General features: G+C 39.4%; 1 protein-coding gene and 1 long non-coding RNA gene across 2 annotated transcripts in view; one reads left to right on the forward strand and one right to left on the reverse strand.

The window, feature by feature from the left end:
- The window catches only part of GPC6 (glypican 6), a 1,259,017-nt gene that overhangs the window by 206,847 nt on the left and 1,036,148 nt on the right, over positions 1–16,022 (reverse strand). The window lies entirely within an intron of this gene.
- On the forward strand, positions 4,737–7,223 carry LOC109306404. The gene is made up of 3 exons (XR_002099977.1): positions 4,737–4,896; positions 6,687–6,815; positions 7,080–7,223. It is a non-coding gene; the product is annotated as an uncharacterized LOC109306404 (long non-coding RNA).

Raw genomic sequence — 16,022 nt, forward strand, 5'->3', positions numbered from 1 at the left:
AAATTGCAAAGAAATTTATAAAGAAAATGAAATGTCAGTTATTTGAATGCATTCTGATATAGCAAAATTTGTCAATTTTTAGGAAAGACATGTTTAATTGTGCATAATTTACATGAGCCATCATATATTTGAAAATCAGAAAATTAAACCCCAGAGAAAGAAAATATGTTTATAGAGTTTGGCTTATGTTAACTTTGGATGTGCTTGAAAGCAAAATACCCATTATACTGCTGCAGCATGGACATATTTGTACTCTTACATGGACATATTTTTTTCCAAGAGAGAATATGACCAAAACCACAGTAAATCTAACAAATTATGTTTGGATAGTTTTAATATTGCAATAGTCTCTTGAGAAGTCAGCTAAAATTAGAAACTGTGAGTATATTAGGAAATAACCGTGCATTACTATGTCCATTTCATGGGCAGTTAACCTTTATGTTTCTTTTTATAATTCATTTTTAATGCATTGTCAATAGCATTAATTTTATTATTTTATGATTTTTTCCCACCTCTCTGGCCTTTTCTGACATTAGCTATATAATGTTTTCATAGAACTGACTGGTTACAAGAAGAAAAGGTGCAACATCATAATAGGCTTCTGCTATATGTTGAGGTGAAACAAATTTTGTTATATGATCCTTACATTTTCAATTGAAATATAGTGACTTCTAATTAAATTACTGTACCTATTCTAACCATGAAAAAAATAGTTAAATTTAATCTAATTTTGGGTCAAAATTATATTTCAGAACTGAACTATTTTCAAACATGCCCAGTATGGAGGTGAGAGCTCTGAAACTTGCCATCAAAGAATCTAACCTAAGATATTTCACTTTGGACTGTAAGCATGCAAGAATATATATTAGTGTTATACCAGGGTTGCCAACCCAAGAGATTATTTGTTACTGACAAGCTTCAAATTTTTAGTGAGTAAGAAACTTTTTTACTGACATGCATTTATTGTCAGTAAACAACAACAAAAACAAAAATCTTGCGCCTGTGTGATTGCAGCAGTGGTTTTGCACACTGCTGTCTGCACCCTGGGAGTCCCCAGTACTGCCTCTAGCTCTTTGCCTCAGTGCTTCAGAAACTTGCCTCAGAAGCTGAAATGCCACCATGTTTTTACAGAAGGCAAGTGTTTACAGATTTTTATGGTCAGGCATTATTAGGGTGTTTTTTTATAGAGTGTCCATAAACAGTTGGCGACCCTGTGCTGTACATATTTTACATTATCATCAATAAGAACAAGGAGTTCACGTAAAAAATAATAGTCAATGTAAAGTCAGAAAAGATCTTAGAATACGCTTACTTGGAATATACTAATATTACAATACTAGTTTAATTATCCTTCCTGTGCAAATACATTTAGTAAGGTGTGAATCTAGGAGTAAAGCAGAGTTGATGCCCATCAGGATGAAATAAGAGCATTATGCTTCAATTGCTTGTTAATCTTTTTTTACCATTGCATGAAGCTGATTGGCTTAATTTAGGCTTGTTTTAGGATAATTTAATATTGCTACTATATTCACCCCAAGTTACAAAGGGGCCTGATCTAATGCTTAGTGAATTGAAATGTTTTCATTGATTTGAACTGATGCTGAATCAGGTCCATTGTTTTTATCTTTTAGTAAACATTTCACTTGGCAAGTGATGAGAAGTCCTTATGTAAAAGGCACTTTCTTTATCTACACTAAACTTGCTTTCTATAATTGTCTTTCCTTCATTAGATATTTTTTTAAACCTGTAAAGCATAACATTACTTGGAGATTAATATTGAAGTAGTCTGTGAAGATTATCTGCACTGTACATATGTACCCGGAGTGATCTTCTAGTAACAAATCAAATTTCAGAGCACATTTTCTCCTATTGACCTCTGTTGCTTGACTGGACAATTTTCAAATCATTTTACATTATATAATAATCTCTCAGCTTGCTGCAACAATTGGATTTGGGTTGCAACTGTCCCCTGTTCATACAATACTGTTCTATTGTTTTATAGTTTTCATTCACTGAATTTAGTTATTTTGTTCTAATAATAAAATGTACAACGATCCTGTAGCTCTCCATCTCCCAAACATTCTAGTAAACAAGATGTTTCTTGTAATGGGTTTTTCTGGCTAAAATAATTTAATAAGCAAATATCTTCGATGCATGGTAATTTGTGCTGACAGCCTGTAATGATACTTGAAATGTGAATACTGTATTACCAAGATGAGGCCAATTCCCCTAATAGGTCAATAAAGTAACTACTCCAGAAAGGTCTGTTGCCAAGCATGCAATATTTATATCATGGTCCATAAGATTTAATTTGGAATAATTTCTAAGTTACAGCTATGAGAAAATGCCCTGAAGACAAATGGCAGATAGCTGAGCAAGTAAGAGGTAGTTTTGACCACCATACAGGCTAGGTACAGAAGTTACACCTAAACCGGTTTAAGCGATCAGAAATCAGTTTAAACCTGTAACAGAACACAAGTTCAGTACATATAAACCAGTTTCAAAATGTCCGAGACTGGTTTAAGATAAACCTGGTTGAATGTAGTATCAGACTTAACTGATTTGGGTCAAACTAGTTTATGGAATTTCTGTCCCCTTTCTGTTTTAAGTCAGAGTCTCCCAGCATCCCAGCATGCTGTCCATCCCAGGGTTGGGCTCATCTGTCTGCTCAAGACAGCAAGACTGGCTCTGCCCCCTCCTCCTTGCTGGAGCTCTGGCTGGCTGAGGAGGTGGTGGAAACTGCAGGCACAGCAGCATTTGCCTGGCTTTCCCCTGCCCAGCGCTCCTCTCACCACTTGTTGCTCAAGCTGGGATCCCTTCTTTCCCACAGCAAGGACCCCAGTGGCATGGACCCTAGCCAGCATCTGGCTATGCCACCCCCAGGCTAACTAATGCTGAGAAGTTTCTGTGTGTGTGCACCTCCAGTTTCACTGGAACAAAGGCATACAGAACAGTATCAGCTTAGGATTTTTTGGAACTAATCAGCAGGTCAGATGGTAATGTCCTCCATTCTTCCTTACAAATGCCTTGGAAAAAGCTGTTTAAGAAGATCTTGAACTAATGATTTGTTTTCTTGATCGGCTGATAAGCTTTGTGTTCCGATAAGCTCCCTGCTGGCGTGTTTGCTTCAAAGACTGCAATCTGTCAGTGGCTGGGGACTATGCAGCCCAGAGTCAGGGTTTAAACCCCTCCCTAATCATAACTTCCTGCTGGAGCCTTGTTATACCCTGTCAGCTCAGTTCTACGGAAGGGAAGGGAGGGCTTGTTTTAGTGCCCTCACAACTTCTAGCCTGAACCACTGCAGGCATGTACCTACTTTTTCTGGTTCAAAAATGAATGTTTATCCACTTGCAAATCAGTTCAATCTCTTCAGGTTAAACTAACCTGCAAAAATTGGATCAATCCAGGCTCAGGCTTTTTCAATTTCTGTTCCTAGCCATAGTGCACAAAATTGGGTGATGAACACTTACCTTTATTTGTTACAGGAGTAAGCCATGGTTAAGGCATATATGGAGCACTTCATACTTCTAAATAGATCTTAGTCCAGAAAGGCAATCTACTTAAATTGAAATGCTTTCTATCAGGCCTTAATCATATACATGAGCTAATTAAACATTTCTATATTTTCATCATGTAAGCCTTGGTCTTCTTAGGACTTGAAAGTTAAGGTCCATCACCTCAAGACATTGCAGATGCAATTTACTGTGAACTGCTTGTAAAAAGAGTGGCAAGGATCTAAACATCGGGAATTAATCTGATCTCATTTGCAGTTGTTTTGGCTTGTATAACTTCACTGACTTTGGTGAAGTTACTCCTCTTATACAAAGTTGCAGACTAAAATCATAACATATCCAGAAACCTCAAATACTTTTTTATTTGCATTAATATTTTCACATGACAATTAAGTTCAGAACTATAAAAACTAAAATATACCTAGTATTAAAAGACTGAATATAAATAGATCCCCTTCTAATGCACTCTACAATAGAAGTCTGATCCAAAGGCCCAATTTAATCAAGATTTTCTTGAATACAACATGCCCTAGAATAAGATGAGCACCTTGTTTTTGAAAATCAGAAGGAAAGGAAAAATATCTTTCCTTGTAGTAAGTGATTGAGTAGCGGTAGCCAGGGATGCAAACCTACTCATTGTTCTGCTCCCTGTACATTCTTTACTTTCATTTCTGCCTGGTAAGCCATCATATTTCCCACAAATGATACAAACTCCAATTTCCAGCATTTGGTTTGAGGAAAAAGGTGCACTTGGTATATAAACAATACAGTATTTTACTTTGACTTTAATAGACTTTGGATGAAGTTCTAGCACCTGTGAAAAGTATGCAAATTTGTGCCCATTCAATTTTTTTAGCATGAATCTAAAGTAAGTTCATCACTTGTGAAGAACATTTTATTATAGGAGTTAAAAATATAGTAATGTTAAAAGTTACGTCATCTTCTTTAATTCTATATTCCTCATCATTACACATGCAGTAACATACATCAGTGTTTTTATGCAAGTTATTTGGCTCAGGATATGCAACCAGTATCAAAGACCAATATTACTTGGGAGGTCATGTATTAACACAGAACCTAACTTAATAAGAAATTAATAAATTTCCCATTTTGAACAGCTATTTCTGGTCCAGTTTGGACATTTCAAGTAAAGGAATATGTTGGATACTATTTCAGCTAAGGAGTTAAAATAAATTCACATATTGGATAACTCCTTCTCTATTTCATAGGCAGAAGTACTGGATCAAAAAACCATGTAGAAAACAATGACCTGATGATGATGATCATCTATCACCTGGCAGCTAGAATCTTGTGACCTTCAAGCATGTTGTAAAGCATATATGTTTTCCCAGACAGCTGAAAACAGGAAGAACTGAGAAAGAAGGTTTAGCTTTTTATTGCTTTGGTTTGCTGGTTATGGTTATCCTGAGTGCTACTGTGACACTTCGGTTATACTAGGCTGTAATTTTTCATATTGGTAGTTTTAACAGGGACACCTAAAAATTGTGAATGGTGGTTTTTTAAGAGAGAATCGATGCTCAATTTTGACCTCAGGAACACAAGTCCCACTGATTTCTTTTTAAATGGAATCTATACTTCTAACTTATTTAGAAGCTATAGTCTATATACTATTGCTATATCTAAATATGATAGTGGGACTTTTGGTTAAGATAACTTTCTAAAATTAACTTTTAAGAAATATTTTCTTTAACTGCGAGCCTGAAAATGTTATTGTATGTAACTTAAAGACATTTCAAGGTTAATGCAGTGATTTGCAATACAACATATAAATATATCTCCATTATCCTGCATATATGTAAATGAGGTATATGTATCATGCAGCCTCATGTTACCAATATCTCAGTTGGAGAGTTTTAAAAGCTAATATTTTCTGAAGCGAGCAGGTACAGAGCTCACATTTTCCAGGGAGGAAACCAAGCTTTCATTATTTTTCACAAAGTTTAGGAGACATTTCAGTATCTGAATACTTTATGGGTTATCACTGAATTAGGTGAACAGCAGTCAGATTAAATAGGGAGCTCACCTTAAACACAACCCCATTAAAAGCTCTGTCTGGTCATAGATATTTTTTATGGGAAGCCAATTGCAGGATTAGGGCTTGAAGGGGGTAGGCATTCTGGTTTATGCTGAAATGTGAGAACTGTTCTGCATTTCTAGATTCCATTCTCATTGTGTAGGATCCTTTGGTTTCAAAGGTCTTTGAGATCATTTGAGTAAAGGTGCTGAAATAAACATGGAAAAGTGGAGACAAGTCTCATGAAACTCTGCACACTGAAATATTTATAGGCCAAAAAGAACTCATCACTAGATACTACAAGAGATACTGTATTTTTTGGCTGAAAATCAGGAATAAACTTTTTTTTCCAGAAAATCCCTTTTATATATTACAGCAGTGCCTTATGCCCTGTTAATACTGCCTCTTGGTCTGTACTAGAATGGGCACTAGACACCTGCTAAGCTGTGACACTTTGAATGTATCCTACTGTTGCTTTGTCTGCCGCATTCTACAGAAAGGCTGCTTTCTGACAGCCTGGAGGCAGAACTGGATTTAGAGGAAGAAGTTAGGGAATGAAGCTGGGGCAGATGCTGTTTCATACAGTGAGGATTAAAACCTCCTATTCCCAGCCCCATCAAATGAGTGGAGGGCAATATGATGCCAGCAACAGGCAAGGGACCAGCTCTGGCAAGGTGGTGGGCTGATAGCAGCCCTTTACCAGCTGGAAACAATTAAGAAAGGAATTGTGACCCACACTGCATGAGTTATTGCTGGATAGTTCTCAAATGAGTTGAATTAATAAAGCTGTGGCCTAATTAAGCCATATCCCTTGCATTTTCTTTCTTCCTACAAGCTAAAGTAAGCTAGAAGCTATTTATAAAACAGAATGCTGTAGTAGAAAGAGTCAGATATGAACAACAACAGCAAAATAAAGGTGACAGCACTACGTCTTAGTTAAACAAACAGCAAAGTGTAGTGTCACACACCCCACCATGGGCTAGGGGATTGTGGTGTCATGCAGATTTTCTTGTGTTTATTTCACTGCTATGGCATGTGTAGTCTTGTTGAAAAGCCCATGTTATACCCTATCTATTTATGTTGCTGTTATCACTGTATAATTTACATTATGTTGCTTGTATATATCTTTATGATTTTAGATACAGTTTAGCCAAGGAACTGAAGGTTGCATACTTCAAGAGAGGGAGTGGACAGAACTGCTAAATATGTCTTACCATTGTGTCACCAGAGCAAGAAGAATTGCTAATCCTAGACACAGGAGGAAAGAGGTATTTTTGGGCTGAGCACCCAATGCATTGCCTGCAGTAATGGGGAAATCGACCCCTCCATAGCAAAGGTATCTGAGAAAAATGGCCCGTCAGTCAGTGGAATGTCACATGTCCCAGGGAGAGACATTTCTACAGTATTCTGAGATCAATGAGAGCAATGCTAATTTTGGAAGAAGGAGGTGTAGGTCTGGGGAGAAGACCGGCTTAGGGATACTGAAAGGGTTATCTATAATGTGGCCAGGATACTTGCAATTCTTTTTTCAGGCTGGAGAAGGTTCCAAGGACCTCGGCTACACACCGACTTGGTAGAAATGGGAGACTCCTCCCTAGCTTGCTCCTGCAGCCATATGACAGAGGGCAAGCGAAACTCAGGGACATCCAAACCCGAGGCCTCCTGGCTTGGGTGTATGTAGGTTGCTCGCCAAAGGATTTGGAAGCATTTGAAGCCCCAGGTGGGGGTGGAGGAGGCTTGCCAGTAGTAGGGCCACATATGATTCCTCAATGACTGGATTTGGAATTGATTTGGCTGATTTGACTTGGGACATGAAAATTGTTCCTTAAAAAATCAGCCAGGGCTAGCAACATCTGCAGTAAGGTTGATTTCTAGAGGTATTGGCAGGGCTCTTAAGGGGCCTAAGCAATAGCCAGTTGACGGGGTTAGAAATGTTCCTTGTCTTTTTGTTCTGTCTCCAATTTAATGTTAGTTTTTTCTTGTATAATTATTTTCTCCTATATAGTAAATCATTTAATTGTTTTGTCTTCTCACTCATAGCAGAAAGTGATCTTTGAGCAAGTTATATTCCAGGTGTACCCAGTCTATAGAAAGGGAGACCTAAAATTGCTTCTCTAATCCAGAGGGGAGGCTACCTAGGGTTGGCAGAGATTCCTTTGCTGCATCTGTTGGGTCCAGCATAAGGGCGGTGGAGCTGAGGCCTGCGGGGATAAGGATTTATACCAGAATAATGCTTGGTTTGGTCCTTGGCACATATGCAAGACAGCAGGGAGAAACTTGGGGTTTTGGAGGGCTTGTGACATGTGCCTGGCAAGTGTTAAGTCTCAAAGAGCTCAGTCCTCTATTAATGGCAGGACTAAGGGCTGTTGCAGACTTATTTGCTAGCAACTGTCTAAATCTCTCACTATGCATTTGTGAGCAAATCTACAGCTCCATTAAAGACAGTGTGCAACTTCCCCTTTATTCATTTTTAATGCTAATGCATTTGGATTTTCCTTCATAAAATCTCCACCCCCCCGCCTTCATTATCAATGCCAAATTAAAATTTTAACAACTGCCTTTAGCTTGTAACAAAGACGTTAGTATAAATATATAGCTTGGGTAAGGGGCAATATGACATTCAGGGATATCCAGGTCAGGACAGCCTTCAGGCTACTTTTGGCTGCTTTATCTTTACACCATCTACTCAGTGGTTCTAGAATATAAACACATAAAGTGAAGCCTCTCCTAGGAAATGTCCTTCTGACTCAGTAATGAAATGTCACTAAACAAACTTCAGTCAGAGTAGGGGAGAAAGAGGAACACCAATGCAGAAAGAGAGAGTCACATTTCAGAAGATTGACAGCAGATCTAAATCTGGATACCACAAAGCAAAGGCCAAATCCCACTGAAATTAACAGTAAACCCTCTATTAATTTCAATGGGAGTAGTAGTTGGTGGTATATTTCAGCCATCAATGCCTCCAGGGAAAAAATACATACAAACAGCAAAGCTATGCAGCAAATAAAATCTTCCCCTCAGATCTCAGAAAACAATAATAGCCATATTAAAGAGCTGACTCAGGCCAAGACTCTTGGGTACTGTTTCTGATTCTACCACTGATTTCCTTTGCGACTTTGGGAGCAAGTTACTTAGGGTCTGATTTTCAAAAATGATGATCACTCACAACTCTAGTTTAAGGCTGTGATTAAGAAGATACATAAATATGTACTTTAAGCATACGTGGAATTCAATTAAAGTCAATGGAACAATGCATGCACTTAAAGTTAATCTGAGCACCTTTCTAAATGAGGACCTTAATTCACTCAAGCAGCAGGAGATGAACACCACTGAACATCAGGGCCTGTTTTCATATACATCTGTTTAATTATGCTTGCCTGCATCACAGGAATATAGGGAATGGAGCTTAATTTTTTTTTACAGCACGTTGAGATCTGCATAAAGAGCAAAGCATTATTTATCCATTACATAACTACCAAGAGTAACTGCCTGTCACTTCCCATGTGTTTATAGGTTTGTCAGAGGGGTTGGAAAGGGAAAGTGTTGGAATAAAATTCATTTCATAAAAGCCATCTAACTGTCTATCCAGCCTTTAGGATGACAATGTAATTAGTTATACCTAACATAACACCCCTCCCCTAAAAATGAAGAACATAATAAAAAATAAAGGCAAGGCTAATATGAATGTTCAGATGGAAAGAATAGCTTAACAGGGCCAGAGAATCTAGTTTGTGTCTGTGTATGAATTTATTTATTGTGTTTTTAATGGTGCAGAATCATACATATACATGAAGGGTATCTGGATAATGAGACATATGAGAATTATTTGAAGCAGCGTTAGTGATGAATTAGGGGATGGTGAGAGAGGAAGGATGTATTGTTAGGGATATTCAAGGATAAATTAAGGGAATATGGTATGCTGGGGGCATAGAGATTTAAGGTCTCCTAAACATCACAATATAAGTTCTGATGTTTGATGGGACACTATTAAATATTATTGGAGGTGAAGACTCTCATCAATACAGCTGTTAACCTGGCCTGCGGGATTTCAGAGGAAACTATATTGAGAGAACTGAGAGAGCTCTAAGTTTAAAGTGAATGATGATGAAGCTCAAAACCAGGTGCTTATGATTTCTAAAATATCTAACATCACATAGTAAAGCTAGAACAGAGAATTTAAATAGCACTAGCCATGTCTACACATGCACATTTACTGTACAGTAACTGAAATTACTGCTCAGAACAGGCATGTGTCTACAGGTGCACACATACTTCACAGTAAATATGGTGATTTACACTGACTTGAGTGTAAATTTGATACCTGCATCATGCAGGTATCAGATTAATGCCAGATTAGTTACTGCACAGTAATGCATGTGTAGATGCCATACTGTGTAGTAACACGCTGTATGTGGACTGACTTGGGTCTAATTTTAGCCCAAGTCAGTCTACATGCAGCATTAATGTGCTTTAATGCCTGCACATATATACACTGGCCTATTTGCACTTACTGCACAGTAATTTACTGAGAAGTAAATTTAAGATGGCATAAATGCATGTGTAGACACACCCACTATGGCAAAATAATGCTGATCACAGACTCTGGGGGAAAGTTTTCAGCTTGATACAGAAATGAATTTCAATGCTAGTAACAAAAATGGTAAGAGAAAATACTTCCTGGGTGAACAGGAGAGGCTTTTTGTTTTATTAATTAGTAATAACAAAATAATCTACACATGAGTTAGACAGAATTGGCCCATTAAAAATAAAAAAATTCACACGGGGATTAAACGTGTGCCATCTTTCTAGGCACCTATGCATGTATGTGTGTGTGTGTGTGGTCTATGTCTATATATATGAAACACATAATATGCCATAGCACAAATGTTTTAATCATCATAAACTTGACATGGCTACATGAGTCCCAGGTGGCAGAGTCATAAATGAGTAATGAATGGCATTTCAACTAGGCTGTACAAATCTTCAGTCCTTTATTCAATTCAGCAGAGATTTGACCCGATTCACTGGATAAATCTCCAAATCCAAATTGAATCAGAAGACCCTTTAATCTCTCCAAATCAAATCAGAACACTCCAAATTGATTTGGGGAGATTCAGAAAGATTCAGTGATTCAGACATAGACACAGCTTTAAATGTTTTTTCTACATACCTCAAGGTACCAGATGGCTCATGAATGCTTCAATGCTGGGGTGAATGGAGCGTCCCTTAGGAGCACGGTGGGGAGGGGGTCCCCAGCACAGTCGGCAGCAGACCTGGAAATGTACCAGAAGCACTTCTGATCCTGTCAGGAAGCACGCCAAGGGCAGCCCCCCGTACCCTTGCTGGTTTGATGACTGGTATCTCCTGCACGGTCGATCACCAAGGCGGGGGGTGATGGGGTGTGTGTGGGGCCCCTAATGAGCACTTCCTGACTTCCGGAAGTACTACTTCTGGTCCACTTCTGGGTTTGCCTCTCAGCATGCGGGGGACCCCCCCCCACCCCATGTTGCAGTGGAACACTCCATCTGCCACAGCATTGCAGTGTTCACAAGCAATGCCTGATACCTCAAGGTACATAGAAAAAACATATAAAGCTGTGTCTATAGCCGAATCGATGATTCTCTAAATTAGCATCGAATCTTCAGATTCAGATTCAGCCAAATCGAATTGGGGACAGTGATCTGAATCAACAAATTGAATCACTGTCCCTGATTCAGGCTGGATCTGAATCGAATATGGCCCTTTTTGCACACGCCTAATTTTAACCAATAACAATAAAAATGAATATGACATATCCTACCACCTGCTCATGCATTTTGTATGTGTCTGATATTTTTAGGGAAAAAACAATCTTTAGGAATATTTTTAAAAGGCCTTACTTAGTTGAACAGAATGAGAATCAAATCCTTACTCAATCCAGCAGCACAAGAAACAAAGGGAGGAAGATATATGAAGTAAAATTATTTTTATGGATTCAAGTGTCAAGATTTTAGGGTCTCATATTTTGAGAACTTCATAGGATCATAGGAAAGTAGGTCTGGAAGGGACCTCACAAGGTCATCTAGTTCAGCCCCCTGATCAAGGCAGGATCATCCCGACTAAACCATCCCACCTAAGTGTCTGTTCAACCTGCTTTTGAAAATTTCTAGGTATGGATATTCCACAACTTCCCTAAGTGGCCTGTTCCAATGCTTGACCACCCTCATCGTCAGAAAGTTCCTTCTACTTTCCAAACTAAATTTCCTCTGCTGTAGCTTGAGGCCGTTACTCCTAGTTGTGTCCCCTGTAGCCACAGGGAAAAGCCAGTCTCCATCCTCTCTATAATTGCACTTCAAGTATTTGAAAACTTATCTAAACTATCCCCACTCCCCCTCAGTCTTCTCTTGTCCAGACTAAATAACCCCAGCTCTTTTGGCCTTTCCTCAACACTTGCCTTGCAGGCCCCTAACCATTTTTGTTTCTCTGCACTGAACTCTTTCCAAACAGTCCACATCCTTGTTGAAGAGTGGGCCCAAAACTGAACATAGTATTCCAGGTGAGCCCTCACCAATGTTGAATAGAGCAAAATTACTTCCTTTGATTTGCAAGTTCGATTATTATAACACAATATACTGTTTGTTTGTGTTTGGGGGTTTTTTGCAAAAAAAGCACACTGTTGTGTCATGGTCTACTATATGCTTCAGGTCCTTCTCTGCAGTACTGCAGCTTACCCACTCATCCCCCAGTCTATATTTTCGCATGCAATTATTCCATCTCAAGTGAAAGACTTTGCACTTTTCCTTGGTGAGCCTCATCTGATTAACTGTGAACCATTTCTCCAGTCTATCTAGGTCATTCTGGATCCTAGCCAGAGTGTTTGCAATTCCACAGAACCTGGTATAATCTGCAAATTTTTGGAGTGTGCACTTAAACCCATTGTCCAAATCCTTAATGAAGATACTGGATGCAGGACAAATCACCAGGGAACCCCACTGAATACCTCCTCCTAACTAGAAATTGAGACATTGAGGTCTACTTGTTGAGTATGATGATCCAGCCAGGTATGTTTCCACCTTCCAGTACTTTCATCTAAACTGTATTTCCTTAGCTTGTTGATAACAGTGTTATGGGAAACAGTGTCAAAAGCTTGGTGGTCAAGCTATATCACACTAACTGCTCTCTCCACATTCATAGAGCCTGTTACTTTATCCTAGAAGCAAATCAGGTTGGTCAGGCATGACTTGCTCTCGGTGAATTCCTAACCCCCTTGTTCTTCTATGCATCACAAAGGACTCCTTGAGGACCTGCTCCATGAACTTTCCAGGTATCAAGGTCAGACCAACTGGTCTGTAGTTCCCTGGATTTTCCTTCTTCCCTTTCTTAAACATGGGCACTATATTTGTCTTTTTCCAGTCATCTGTGACACCACCCAACCTCCATGAGATCTCAAAGAGGATAGCCAATGGCTCCAGGATTACCTCAACCAATTCTGTTAGTACCTTAGGGTGAATCCCATCTGGCCCTGCTGACTTGACAGCATTTAGCTTCTCCAAACCCTAACCTATTCTGCCATTACTGTATACTGTTGACCTCCTTTCCCATCTTTGCTGCCAAGAGCACGTATCATCTCATAGTGCCACCCTGATTTGTGAAAACTGAAATAAAAAAGGAATCAAAGGAGTCTTCTCTACATGATCCATAACTGGATTGCCTTCTACATCCCATATGGGATTTATAGGGTCTCTGGTCTTCCTCTTACTTTTGACATCCTTGTAGAATCCCTTTTTATTGCATTTTATGTTCCTTGCTAGCTGTATCTCAAATTGTGTCTTGACATTCCCAAAATTTTACCTGAATGAATTTGCAATGCTCTTATACTCATCTCTAGTACTATGACTAAGTTTCCACTTTTTATAGGATTCCTTTTTGAGTGTCAGTTTGTTAAAAATTGCTGTCTAGCTAGGTTGATCTCTTGTTGCACTTCCCATTCTTCTGTCCCATCAGGATAGCTTGCTGCTGTGCCCTTAGTAAAGTTACTTTTGATCTGCTCAAAATTGCCTTTAGAAGTATCATTAGTGCCCATATGGATGAGCAGCATGGGATAGCAATCCAAGGGCTGGATGAGTTTGGGCAACCTTTCCGTAATGTCTCAGATGAAGGCTTCTGGCAGGCAGCAGACCTCACAGGAAGGAATTGCCAACTACCACCACCTATCACTTCCTCTTGATAGCAATGATCTCAATCCTTCTTCCCCTCTGGGTACATGGCTTAGCCTTCCTTGTCACTGGAGTGGGCTCATTCTCATCCAATGCAAGGGCTTCATACCTGTTCTCCAGCTGGACAGCTACAGGCCCAGAAGAGTTAACAAGCTTCCAGCTTCCACCTTCCTAAGTACCTGAGTCTTTTGCATCTTCCAGTGCCTTCCCTGGCTGAGGTCCCTCTGGACATTAAGTCAATGAAGGCCCTATACTTGAGGATGTTTCTGAGCCTATCTACCTCCTCCTGCAGCTCGCTTACCTGATTCCTAAGAGAATATGCCAGAGGACATTTCTCACACTGCAGGCTACAATCCCTGAAAAATCAGGCCAGAACCCAGGTAGAAGGCTTGGTGGTCAGCAGACAGAGCATACAGGTGCAGGCAGAGGAATGGCTGACAGTGGCTGGGGCTTTGGTATTGCAATGTTTTCTAGCCATCTTGTTGATTATACCATTTTCCTCTTCTGCTGCTACATTCTGGAAAAAAATAAAATGCCTCTTTCTCTTTCACCTGCTTCCACTTCAGACAGTGAAGGAAGGGTGAGAGAGAAAGTATCTAGGCAAACTTTAGTAAAATCCCCACTTGAGCTCCCACTCACTGTTTGCTGGCATTTTCACTGGTCCTGTGTCACTCACTCCTGGGTCACTGAAATCTGGTAGGCCTCACATTTCTGCTTTGGCCAATCCCACCTCCTTGCTCACACTGTAGTCAGCCCCAGTTATCCACAATTAGATCACTTCTCCAGGCAGATCTGTAGAATAGTTCTTAAACTAAGACTATGCCACCAAGTCTAAACCAGGCAGGACTTCTTACTCACAAGCACTCAACAAACCCTCTCTCTAGACAACTCTGGCTTCCTGTTCCTTCTTTCTCAAGATGGATTACCATGCAAATTCCTGCTTGCTGCTCTATTCACTGGTCTTATGATGCTCACTCCTGTGTCTGTGTTTTCTATAACCCTTGGGGAACTTATCTTTCCTGTAGAAAGAATGTCCTGGTGGAGTCATCTGTTCTATGTGGAGCAATTAGTTAATCAGACAGGACTGCCCCAGTGTGTGGGGCAGGGAATGGGTGTGCTGGGTAATGGGGTGTCTTTGGTACCTCAAGCAGCCCCTGCAGGCTGGAACTCTGACAGCCTGCAAGGGAAAAGCCACAGCTTCCCACATTTTTCTCCTTCAAAGGAGAATCCATTTTCAAAGTTGCTCATGGCCTTTCATATATTCTTGTGACCCACTTTTGGGTCATGACCCACAGGTTGAGGAATGCTGTGCTAGAGCTCAGAGCTACATAGCTCCCACATTTTTTAATTTAAATTAATGCTAGCACTAGAATGGGACTCACAATAGACGTTTCTAGTTTGCATTTGGTATTGTAGTACTGAGTACAAACAGTTTATTAAACCTGTCAATACAAGTTATTTTTATCTTCACTGTAGTGAATGAGTTACTGTTTTTATGTAAAGTTAAATTACTGTTCACAGCCAGAGAATGAAATGCTTTAGTTTATTATTTGAATTTTTAAAGCCTTACTATAAATTGCTAGAGGTGAATTGTACACTAACACTATAAAAATAAAATAGAAAACCTTTAAAGTGCTGCAATCTAGAAAATACATATACTGTTATCACACATCATAAATGCAACCACAGATAATTTTAAACATATGGTAAGTTTCTCCTTAAGTACTTATATTTTAGGGCACATAATTGAACTCTAAATCTTATTGTAGTCCCAGAATAATTTTGTCCTGAAAATTTCTTTAGGTAGACCCAATGCTTCTAACCATGATATTTATGGAACTTGTATTGGCTTACAATTTTCAATTCATTAATTCAGTATACAGCTCCTTATAACTAAGAAGCTTCAAGTGTAGTCATTTAATTCAATAGCAATACGTTACCTTAAAGTATCAACTTAAACAAGGAAAAATCCCCTATGCACACTTTTTCTATGAAATCTTTAATAGTCCATAGGTCATAAAAATTAATATTGAGAAGGTACCATTGGCAATGTGTAGGGGGTGCACATGGGTGCACGTGCATTCCCTGAGATGGGCCGTGAACCAGCCATGAAACCGGAAGTGCTGGTGGAAGTGCACTTCTGGTTTTGCTACTGGCTCAGTGATCAGCCACTGGGGACCCCCCTCTACCCCCTGTCAGCGATCTAGTGCCCCCCCAGACTCAGGAGGTACCAGTCACCCATGGAAGGTACTGTATTACTTGCTTATGGTATGGAGACAA

Source organism: Crocodylus porosus, unplaced genomic scaffold, assembly GCF_001723895.1.
Source record: "Crocodylus porosus isolate Cpor-Errol unplaced genomic scaffold, CroPor_comp1, whole genome shotgun sequence".
Lineage (NCBI taxonomy): Eukaryota > Metazoa > Chordata > Crocodylia > Crocodylidae > Crocodylus > Crocodylus porosus.